The sequence below is a fragment of the Cibotium barometz genome, chromosome 15, assembly GCF_041138505.1.
Source record: "Cibotium barometz isolate CiBa-2024 chromosome 15, ASM4113850v1, whole genome shotgun sequence".
Lineage (NCBI taxonomy): Eukaryota > Viridiplantae > Streptophyta > Polypodiopsida > Cyatheales > Cibotiaceae > Cibotium > Cibotium barometz.
The window spans coordinates 26,210,514-26,222,572 of NC_141060.1; positions in this window are offsets into that span (position 1 = coordinate 26,210,514).

Genomic DNA, 12,059 nt, shown 5'->3' on the forward strand with positions numbered 1-12,059 from the left:
AGTTTACTGATCACTTTATTAATGAAATGCCCTCCTTGATCAGAAACTAACTCAATTGGACATCCAAATCTGGTCATAATATTCTTATACAAAAATTTAGCCACACTCCTTGCTTTGTTATCCCTCAAAGCCAGAGCTTCTACCCACTTTGTACAGTAATCAGTTCGCAACCAAAATATACCTATTTTGTGTGAACCTAGCAAGTGGCTTGATGGGACCAACAAAATCTAATCCCCACTTTTGAAATGGTTCCAAAGGCAAGATAGGCTGTAGAGGCATTCTGTCCACATTCAATGGTCTACCCTTCCTTTGGCATAGCAAACACTTCTTAGTAAATTCCTGAGCATCCTTTATCACAGTAGGCCACCAAAGCCCTGCCTGAAAAATTTTCCTTGCAGTTACTTCCCCTAAAAAATGTCCTCCAGAATTACCTGCATGAGTTTCAGCTAATACTGCTTTTTGTTCAAACTCAAGAACACATCTCCTGATGACTTGATCAATCCCTCTTTTATACAGTACTCTTGCAATTTATACAATGACTGTAAATGGTTTACTTCTTAATGCTAATCTTTTTCTTTAATCCTTATTCATTTGTGTAGGCAACACTCCTTCAGTTAAAAACTGAAGCGTATCCTCATACCAGTCCCCTGAACTAGAAATAACTCTTCATCAGGCAACTGATGAGGTACCCTTGAAGAATCAGCTTCTCCTGTTGCCAATCTACTCAGATAATCAGCCAATACATGAAGTCTTCTTGGAGTATGTATCACCACATAATCAAACTCCTGCAGAAGCAGTACCCACCTGGCCAACCTCCCTGAAAGGTGGGGTTTATTGGCGAAGTAAATTAATGCTTGATGATCCACATGAAAAATTACCCTATTTGCCAATAGGTAATGCCTGAACTTTTGAAGTGCATAAATCATCCCCAAGCACTTCGTTTCAGTAACTCTGTAATTCTTCTCTGCAGGTGTCAGGACCGTGCTTGCATAGTAAATTGGCCTGAACCAGCCCCTGAGTGTTTCTTGCGTTAAAGCTGCACCCACTGCTACATTAGATGCATCAACAAAAATGTGAAATGGCAACTTCCAATCTGGAGCAATCAAAACTGGTGCTACAGTCAACATCTTCTTCAGAACCCTGAATGCTTTATCTTGCTCTTCTCCCCATTCAAATATAACACCGTCCTTGTAAGCTTTGTTGATGGTGTACATACATGAGCCAAATACCTCAAAAATCTATTATGAAACTTCACTTGACCCCCCAGAAATCTGCTCAACTGTTTAATTGTTCTCGGTGCTGGTGCCTTACAGGATAGCCTCCACCTTTTGTGGATCAATAGACACACCTTCTTCAAAAATGACATGTCCTAAAAGAACTCCTCTTTCTATTGCAAATGCACATTTGGCTGGATTTAATGACAGGCCAAACTCCCTGCATTTTTGAAAACACAACCTCAAGTGTTCAAGATGCTCCTGCTTTTTTCCAAAAACACTGAAATCATCCAAGAAAACCCGCATGAATGTTGTAAGGAAGTCAGCAAATACTCTCTATATCACCCTTTGAAATGTAGGGGGAGGATTTTTCAATCCAAATATCATCACATTACTAGCATAAACTCCCCATTCAGCCACAAAAGCTGTTTTATCCCTGTCTTCAGGTGCCATTAATATTTGGTTGTAACCACTAAACCCATCCAAAAAACTGTAAATCTCATGTCCAGCTACTGCATCCAGTAGTGTATCACAAAAAGGCAAAGGAAATGGATCAGTGCTGTAGCTGCATTCAATTTCCTGTAGTCCACACACACTCTGATCTTTCCATTCTTCTTTGGAACTACAATAATAGATGACAGCCAAGTAACCTCATCCAAAGGATAAATGAATCCTACAGCTAACAATTTGTCAATCTCTTCTTTAACCTGTTTGGCATAATTAGGATTCATCTTGTACCTTTGTTGCACAACTGGAACTGCATCTGCTTTCAAATTAATTTTGTGTTGACAAAAACTAGCATCAATTCCTTTCATATCTGTGTATTTCCATGCGAAAACATCTTTAAATTCTAACAACAATCCCCTCAGTTGGTGTTTAAACTCCTCATCTAAATCTGCTGACACCTTCACTGTCTGTGGTTCCTCCTGAGTATTCAGATTCAGTTCCTGTAGTTCATCCTGAGTTACCCTAGCAGTTCTTTCCATCTGATGTTCAAAGGCCCTCTCTGCTTGCTTAACTATCTCAATAGCTTCCTCGTCTTCTTTGTTTATTATCTGCAAATTCTTTAGCAGCTCATTACCCATTTCATTAGTTGACTGCTTACCCTCCTGAGCAATCACTGGTTTCTGAGTTAAAGACTGTATCCCATCATCTTCAGGTTGCAAAACATACTTAGTTGCTATCTTTTGCACATAAACTTCAAAGATAGGCACAACTGATGAATTAGTTCTAAGAAATTCTTCTTCTACATCCTCTCCAATCTCTGCTACCATATTCAGTCCTTCTGTCCTTCTGCATGCAATGCCCTGAAACCAGGTGGAATTACCTTTTTGGCATCCATCTGCATTCTAACTTTCTTCTTCCCTCTTTTCATTACTATGGAGTCTGATCCCCATAGTTGCTTCACTCTTGCTGCTCTTAACCAAGGTCTTCCCAGCATCATTGGATAAGAACAAGCACATTCTTTCAGTCTAAGGACTACAAAGTTGGCTACAAATTGCAGTCCCCCAACTGAGATCTGTAAATTTCTCAAAATCCCCAAAGGTTGAACCCGTCTTTGGTCTGCAAATTTCTCAAAATCCCACTTCAAAAGATTCAGACGTTGGCAGGTCGACTCCGGAATGATATTGACTCCTGACCCCCATCCAAGAGCACGCCTGGAAAAAACACCTTTCCAATAGATGCCCCAACTACTGCTGCCCTTGTAATCAACATCCAGGGGTTGGGGACTTCACATATTTCCCCACAAAAAATTTTCTCAGTTTATATTTCTTGTCCCCATGTCTTTGCTTCCATTTCTTCAGTGAGCTTTTTCAGCAATTATTGTGAAAATGCAGGTACTAACCTCAACATTTGCTTAATGTTATTGGAGCAAACAACAAAGCTTCATAAAATTCATCACCAGTGTCCTCCTCTTTCAATGCAATCTTGCTTCCTTCTGATTGTCTAATTCCCTGGTCATCCAAGGATCTAATAACAAAATTCCATTCATCTGGTGGTACACTTCCGCTTTGAAATTTCTGCACTTCTTTGAGTGCTCCTATTCTAACTGCTTTTTGCTCCTTCTAGTTCATACTATCTGGATTTTCCTCATCTTCTAAAATTGACTTCCCTGTCTTTGCTTTTGCCCTTGTGACCACCATAGCCTCAATGCATCCACTTGTCTCTAGAATATCCTCAATTTGGATACACGCCGCACAATCACAATTATAATGTTTAGCTATTCCCTGAGCAACTTGAGACTCCTGTACTTTCTGATTAGTTTTCTATTCCTCCTTATGAAACTCTACTGGTTTCTCTTCAATCCATTATGTCTCAGTCCATTCTTCAAGTATCACCAAGTTAGCTCGACCTGGAGGCCCTTGCTCTGCTCTAGGGGACTCAGGTTGTTGATTTTGCACAGGAGGTCTATTGTTATTGTTGTTATTATTGTTATTGTATCTGATAATAGGGATTCCCCTATCATTCCTATGTCAGCACCACAGCCCACAGGTCCTTGTCTATGTCCCACAGCTCCACAATAATTACATTGTAATTGCTGCATATTATTTTGACCTCTGTTCTGATATCCCCAATTATTTGGGTTCTGAAACCTTCTTTGAGGTGCAGGTCCCTGATACCTTCTATTAGGACCCTGAGGAGCTATCACATTTGCAGCTACCTCCCTCAGCTTTTGAGTAATATACTCAGGTCTTCTTCCCCTGAAGTCTGGATTATAATAAAAATTCTCATACTGATGTCCAAATCTTTGACATACCTGACAGTATGGTTTCTCTGACATTCCAAACTGGCGCATGCCAATTGTCTGCAGTTTATCTTGAATAATTTTGTTGATTGAGTCTGCAGTCACCACATCCTTTTGCTTCCTTTCCTTCTTTGGAGTACCCTTATCCTCCTTCTGCTTCTTCTTTGCCTTAACCTTCTTCTTTTTCTTTTTCTTTTCTGACCAGTCTTCATCTTCATCAATGTCAGTTTCCACTTCAGTATCCTGATCTGAATCCTCTCCTTCTGACTCTGAATCTTCTGATTCTGAGTCTGAGTCCTCACTCTTCTTTTTCTTCTTTTTGCCTTTACAATTGCCTTACCTCCATACCTTCTTTCAGCTCTCTGGCACAGCTGCTTCAACCAAGTCAGTGAAATCCTGTACATTGGCTAATGGAGGTCTCCCTACTGCACTTCTATATTGCTTGTTGAGACCCTTACAAAAGTAATCTCCCAACTGCTCCATGGAAGACTGCTGTGCTACTTCCAACCTATTATTCAAGTTTCTAAACTTCTCTGCATAATCTTCAACCAACAAATCCTTTTGTTTCAATTTCCTCATCTTCTTCAAAATATCTTCAGGTGTTTTATCTTCCCTGACCTCAATAAAAATCTTTGTTTCAAATCATTATAGTCAGCAAAAGCTGCCATGCCATACTGCAAGAACCAATCCATGGCTTTTCCTTGTAGTGTTGCTGCAAAATGTTCCTTCTTCACTACATTCGGATGTAATACCTCATAGCCACTTGTAGACCACCTTGTCTGAAACTGACCAACATGGCTATCAGCATCTTGGGACTTTTTCCCACTGAACTTTGCCGCGCCCACTTTGGGATTTAGTGCACCCATTGGGGGTATCGGAAGTGGTTTGAGTGTTCTTACCGGAAGTGGGTTAAAAGGTATATTAGATGTCCCTGTTGGTGCAAACTGTAACTGTCTTCTTGCCTTCAAGACTGTCTGAGTTAACAATACATTGACCAATTGCCCCAAGTTACTATGAGAGGAGTTGTCTGTTGGCCTTGTTGGTTTGCAGGTGCGTTCTCCTGCAGCCTGTGTTTAGGTCCTTGCAGTTCAGTCCCCTCCCCAACAATTTCTACTCTTGCTTCCCCCCTTACAGGTTCTTCTTGGTCATAACTAGCAACAACAGTAGCAACCTCTTCTGCAAGAAGGCAGAGCTTCCCACTCGGGGCCTCGCCCACATGAGTGTCCGGACAAGAGACTAATACCTCAGTTCTTCCAAAACCAAACCTGGAAAAGACTTCCCTCGCCCAGAAAGCATCAGCGATTCCTCAAGAAAATCTTCTAGCATAGTCAAAAAGCCTTAACTATCCTTTGTATTCCGATCGAACCCGTGGGTCACATGGCCGAATCAAAGGAGGAACTTGCACTTGGTTCATAGACCAACACGTTTTTCCCCATCAAAGAGGCACAACCCTTGATTCTTTTTCCATAGAACAAGGATTATCTTGGGACTTACTTCAACTATCTCGTAACTTGAACATAATTGAATTTTATTATAGGGATCCATTAGGCCAGCCTAACTCCATCTAGTCCCATGGGTTAGCCAACCGTGCCCAACCACTGTATTGATAGGATCCATTATGAAAATTCGGTTATGTTTTGTCCCAAGTACCAAGGAAAAGAGTTCCCAAGCCCCCTAGCTGGCTCTCATGCAAAATAGACAGACCACTTACACACCCAATATGAAATTGCCTTTTCTCTAATTCAACTATTTCCAAAACAAATTTGCAATAAAACCACAGTGTTTCCATCCTAATCTTTAGTATTCAATTGCCAGATCCAATTTCTAACTTTTTCACTTTCCAACCATAAAATCCAATTTCAATCATTCCTTCCTCAGCGTACCAATGGCATCATCCGCAAACCAAAACGCTCACCACCTGCTCACTCAGGGGCCCTTTCAATAGTTCCTAGCCCATAGTACCTAGGAGTTTAATCACATAAAAACCATATCATGGACTCTCAATTGGGGATCTGCAAGATCAACCCAACAAGATCCATTTAAAAGAGCCATGAACTCATCCACTGAAGACGAGTAAGTCCAATCAACCAGATCCATGCCCATATTCAGAAAACAGCTCCAACTCATTTTTCTTCCTCGTTGCATGTGAGGGTATCTTGGGTAACCCAAAGCACAAGCACCGTATGGTCAACACCCTCTAGGCTCCTTCGCAGGTCACCTAGTGCTTCACTCATAGGCCGCTTCCTTGGTCCCTCATCCACCGTACTGAAAGCTCACCATTTTTAATCAAACCGAGGCTGGTCAAGACCTTGGCCGACCTTGGCACGTGAGAAGTCCTTCATTGACTCTTCGTCTCAGCTGTTGCAGCCTTTTCACTTAGGTCCTCTCACAACGTTATTCGACAAGATAGTCAAAATGCTTCACTAGCATTCTTGACATAAAACAATCTTTAAAAACAGATTTCATATACAAATACAGTTTCCAACAAACTCCCATTATTCCATGTCATTTCTGATTATTCCACATTCTTCTACATCAATTCACATCATTCCATATCCAATCACATCCACTCACATCATTCCATATCCAATCACATTCATTCACATCGTCCTACATGCATTCACATCATTCCACATCCATTCATTCACATCGTCCTACATTCATTCACATCATTCCATATCCAATCATATCATATCACATCCATTCACATCCATTCACATCATATTGCATCCATTCACAGCATCCTACATCCATTCACATCATTCCTACATCCATTCACAGCATCCTACATCTATTCACATCATTCCTACATCCATTCACATTCATTTACATCATTCCTACATCCATTCACATTCATTCACATCATTCCTACATCCATTCTCATCCATTCACATCATTCCTACATCCATTCACATCCATTTACATCCATTCACATCATATCACATCATATCACACCCATTTACATCCATTCACATCATATCACATCCATTTATATCCATTCACATCATATCGCATCCATTCACATCATATCACATCCATTTCATCTAAATGAATCATTTCCATAATTCTCATAAATTGAATGATTCTAGAAAATTTGTGCATAACCTTCTTTATTTTTTTGACAATTGAATAATGCTCAAGACTTCACTTTTAGCATAAAATTTATTATGCATAAATTCATTCTCTAATGATATAAATTTTTCCATAACTTCCCTATATTTTCTAAGAAATGATAATACTCAAAATTTCACTTTAAATAAATAAAAATACCCATATTTTGAAATAGGCCAAAATTTCCTCTTTTAATAAAAAAATGTTTGTACCTAGTGGGAATTCCTCTTTTTGCATCTAAATTTTTATGTAAAAATAAATATAACAAAAATCCCTCTTTTCTCTATTTAAACAATTATGCATAAATACTATAAAAGTATTTTCCATAAATATGACAAAAACCATTCTTTTAGCATAAAAATATCTATGCCTAGAATATGATGGGAATTTCTCTTTTTGCTTTATTAAATTTATGCATAAAAATAAGATTTATCTTTTTTCTGGAAATTTTACCATATCTTCGTTGAAACTTCTGAGAATGTTCAATTTTCTAACCTTAAATGAATATTCATAATTGAAATATGATAAGAACTCCTCTTTTAAACTAAAATTTATTTATGCATACATAACATAAATTATAATCATAATTATAAGCATAATTATGATTAAATCTCTTGATTATTCTTAAATATCCATTCCTCATTTCCAAAAATGTTAGCATAACCCTCTTTCAACTTCAAATGAATTAATATGATTTTTCTTCATCATAAACAAGCTTAAAGAAATTAATCATCATTTTTAACTAGATTAAAATCATAAAAATATCTAATCTTTTTCTCTAGCTTGTCAAGCCTAGCGTTTTGTTTAAGATAATGAGTTTATCATTAAGAACCATCCTTCTAACAAGGATCTAACCATAAAGATGATTAATCTTTCCAAAAAGAGAGATTTACTAATAAAAACACTATAATTAGAGTAAAAAAAGTGGGTAAAGGTGACAATGGTCACAATCCAGGATGGGTCTGAAGAAGATACCATTGACACCACCGGATCCACCCAATCAAAGGAAGAGAGCGATCAAGTGCCAAAATAAGATAAGCTTACCCCCAAGATGCATAAAGAGAGAGACCTGCAACCCCTAAGGGGATTGATGAATACCCAAATGCTGAAGAAGAGATAAGAAAGATTGTAGGGCCCTAGTGGAAGAGTGCCAATGACTTCATGAAGCTAAATTAAGGGCTAATAGGGAAAGGGATACAATGTATCCAAGAAACGAGCCAATAAGGGAAAGAAAATTGGATGTGCCTACTCCAATTCCAGAAGGGTCCGAGGGAGGGACTCACAGTGACCTTATGGCAAGAACGTTTGAGGAGGCTGAGCAAGATGTATCCATTCATTCATTCCCTAGGGGTGAATATGAGACACACACGTGGAAGGAGCCATCACTTGCCAGCAAGGAACCAAGAGACATAGGCACTCTTGCAGCCGTATTGTCCACTACCATTCAAATTCCATTGGGACAATTGTTATGCAGCTCACCAACATTGTGGATAGATATAAAAGAATGGGTAGAGGGAGGATTAAACCCAATTACCACTGTAGAAGAGATGCAGCCACCTCTAGCAGAAAGAAACTTAAAACATGCAGGGGTAAAAATGCCAAGATTCGTCAAGATATCGGTCAATCAATTGAGCTGATATTATGAGAGTGACGACACTAATGCAACAATCCCAATACATCATAACGGGTACCGAGAATTGGCTATCCTGAATGGAGGAGCGGGAGTCAGCATCATCACAAAACGATGTTGGGAGAATCCGGGGAAAACCCGAACTGGAAAGAGTAGATTTAATCATCAAAATGGCAGACAAAACATTTTAAAGACCTATGGGGCTGTTGAAGAATGTATGACTTAAACTCTTTACAGTTTGCTACCATCATACATTTGTTGTAATGGGTTTTCTACACCAACCAGACTCATACAACATAATCTTGGGGAGACCTTTCATGAGGGAATCCAAATTGGTGCATGATAGAGCATTATATCACGTGTATGTTCAAAGGGACTCACAAAGCCTAAAGATAGATCTATGAATGTGGAAAGCACATCCAATGGAAGGAAAATTGCTTTGGCAATGATTCGGTCCACTGAATGGGGACCATGTCCTTACAAGTTTGCCAACCAATGGTGGAATTTGCAAAGGAGGAGGGAAGAAGCTAAAATGTATGTGTCCCTTCTTCCTCTAGACTCATGAAAAAATTGGATGCATGTGTTGGCCACGATAGATGTTATGCAACCCAGAGGAACCCAATATGTCCAATCCAAGAACTTTCCCACCACTTTAGTGTGTATGGTCAATGTGCAAACACTAGGGGAGGATTCAGAGAGGATGAAGCCTCTAACATAGACGTGACTAGATCACAAGGCCGTAGTAGTGCCCAACACCTTAGAAGATGGCGAAAACAAAAGAGGTATATTGCTCAACAAAATGCCCTCTTACAAAGTAAACCCATGGATGCCCAATGGCTGAGATATCTCGAAGCCACTAAAGTGCAAGAGGAGTTTTCTAAGAACTGGGGTGAAGAGTTGAGTAAGATATCCTTGGAAGGAAAACATAAGGAGGAGGTCAACCCTCAAGAATTGGAAACGCCAAATCTCACAAAAGTAGTGTGCCAAAAACGAAACAAGACTCTGGCTAAATCCAAGCACAAGGCCAAGAAGGTGATGGCTCAAAAAAAGAGAGGAAGAAGATAAACCAAAAGTAGTGTGCCGAAAACGAAACAAGACTCTGGCTAAATCCAAGCACAAGGCCAAGAAGGTGATGGCTCAAAAAGAGAGAGGAAGAAGATAAACCAAACCTACTCTCAGTGCAAAACCATTTCAAGACATATACGATTGACAAATGAAAAGTGGTGCAACTAACGACCAAAAGAGTAAAGGAAGATGGTCTATCTACATGGCATACAATGGTCCAGCAAAGGTCAAAGAAATTGATATTGCAGAGCCAAGAGAGGAAACCAAACCTATCTATATCTCTAAGAACTTGACTCGAGCTGAGGAAAAGGAACTCATTGCTCTTCTTAAAGAATTTAAGGATTGTTTTACCTCGAACTACAAAGAGATGAAGGGTGTACCACATGAAGTGGTACAACATATGATCCCAATCATGGAAGAATCCAGACCCACAAGGCAAAAGCCATACTACCAGATGAATCCAAAATATACAACAATTGTAAAGGAGGAAATCGACAAACTCTGCTGTAGATTTCATCTACGAGATAGAGCACACTGATTGGCTATCACACCAACCTTGATAGTGCCAAAGAAAAATGGGAAGCTGAGGGTCTACGTCAATCTCAAAAAGGTCAATGCAGCCACTAGGAAGAAGGACCATTACCCCACTACCATATATTGAACATGTATTGGAAACGGGTGGCTGGTGAAGAAGCCTACAACTTCTTAGATGGATTTTCAGGCTACAATCAGGTGTCCATAGCACTAGAAGACCAACACAAAATGGCCTTCAATATAATGTGGGGAACATATGCTTACAAGGTTATGCCTTTTGGCCTCACTAATGTCCGTGCAACTTTTCAACGCTTGATGTGCACAACCTTCAAAGACTACTTGCAAAAGTGGTTGGAGGTATTCATTGATGATCTATGTGCACACTCACAATGGTCATACCATCTTTCTTGTTTAAGGAAGGTGTTTGAGAGACGTCGATTGTATCGTATATCCTTAAACCCTTTAAAATTCCAATTTTGGGTCAAACATGGTGTGATCTTAGGACACATTTTCTCGAAGAATGGTATTTCTACAAATGAGAGTAAGGTCACACTGATCTTAAAATTTTCCCCACCAACCAATTACAAAGGTGTACAAAGGTTTATGGGCCACGTTGGGTTCTATCGTCGTTTCATAATATTCTACACTAAAATTATGCCAGACCATTGTATAGACTACATTGTCTTTGAATGGACTAAGGAATGCCAAGAAGCATATGATAGGTTGAAGAAGGCAGTGGCTAGTGCACCAATTCTGAGACCAACCAACTATGTAAGATTTCTCCCCTAGCCCCTCAAGATATCGAGTTTCTCCCCCTGTAAATCAATCCCCTTTTCAGAATAATAACAGATCTTGTTTCTATGTGTTTTGGCCTAGAGAGAGAAAATGTTCTAGAGAGAGATAATTTAGTTTCCAGATATCTTTGGATAGAAAAATATCCCTTCTTATTAAAATGATTTTCCCTAGAAGAGAAATTTCCAGTGTGCAATTGGAATAAATTGAAAATAGGTAAAAAGGACCTTAGCCTGAGAGGGACTAGATTTTCTGAAAATTTTGAACTAAGGTTCCTATGGACCAATAAGATTAATCCAAATGTAGGGAGGAGATAAATTGAAGAATAAAAGAAAATCCCCCAAAAATGAGTAAATACTCACATAAGATGAAGAGTTGACTAAGGACAAGATTTATTAGTTAAAAAAGAAGAGATATTTAGAGGAAATGATGCATTTTGACACCTCAGTGTGGGGAATTTCCCTCATGAAGGAGGTGCCTATTTCACATGTGTGGATGAGTTTTAAACTCAAAAATAATGAGATATTTTCATATCTCCTCTCTTCTGTTTCAACTAGATCCAAAAAGTAAGCTAAACTGACCTAAAAATGGTCAAAAAGTGACCAAACTGATCTGGAAAATTCTAGAATCAATTTGCTTGGTTAGAGGCTCACTTTTTCCTATAAATAGAAGCCTCCCCCTTGTAAAAGGTTAATAGTGTTTATGCACTGTTACTCTACTCCTCCCCAGAGTCAAATACATTGAATTCACTTGATAATTCAATTATTTTTTATTATTCAAATACATTGAATTCACTTGATAATTCAATTATTTTTTATTATTTTTTCAAGTGAATTCAAATACATTGAATTCACTTGAAAATTCAATTATTTTTGACTAAATCCTCTCCAAAAGAACTGGTGGCCACTCTTGCTGCAAACAAGAGTAGAACCCTCAATCCCTCAAGCCAAAGAAAGGCTTACAAACT